Here is a 514-nt window from a genome sequence, read left to right on the forward strand (position 1 = left end):
TCCTCACTCTCACGCCGCGGCACACGTCTGAGGGGTATTGAGGGGGGAAGGCGAGCACAGCACCACATCGTAGCGCAGCAGCGGCCTTGGAGGCCATGACCGCAGTCGTTTCACTGTAACTTTCAAATAAGGACTGTCTAAAATGCTCTTTCTTGCGCTTTTTTTTTTAGACAGTCCCCAAGACTGTCTCTACCAGAAGGGGACGCGTGTCTCCCCCCTCTCCCCGTTTTTCATGAGCCCGGGCCTCCCTCTGCCTCCCACGCCGACGGTGCCCTCCGGAATGCGATCCCCAGGGGATTGTAAGCTCCACCTCCGCTCGCTGCGTGGGGGGCGGCGGCGCGCGCGACAGGGCCACCCGGGCGAGGCGGGACGAGCCGAGCAGCGCTCGCGTGTTGCCTGGCTGCGTTGCGGCTGGTCAGTATGAGGGTGGCGTGGCGGGGGCGTGGCGGGCCGCGGCGCGGTGGTCGCGGCGGTCGCGGCCCCTACATGACTGCTGCCCACCGCCGACACCCCC

General features: G+C 66.3%; 1 protein-coding gene across 1 annotated transcript in view; it reads left to right on the forward strand.

The window, feature by feature from the left end:
* Window positions 1–514, forward strand: part of LOC113208718 (DNA ligase 3) — a 27,100-nt gene that overhangs the window by 12,807 nt on the left and 13,779 nt on the right. The window lies entirely within an intron of this gene.

The sequence above is a fragment of the Frankliniella occidentalis genome, unplaced genomic scaffold, assembly GCF_000697945.3.
Source record: "Frankliniella occidentalis isolate FOCC.00 unplaced genomic scaffold, Focc_3.1 Scaffold79, whole genome shotgun sequence".
Classification (NCBI taxonomy): domain Eukaryota; kingdom Metazoa; phylum Arthropoda; class Insecta; order Thysanoptera; family Thripidae; genus Frankliniella; species Frankliniella occidentalis.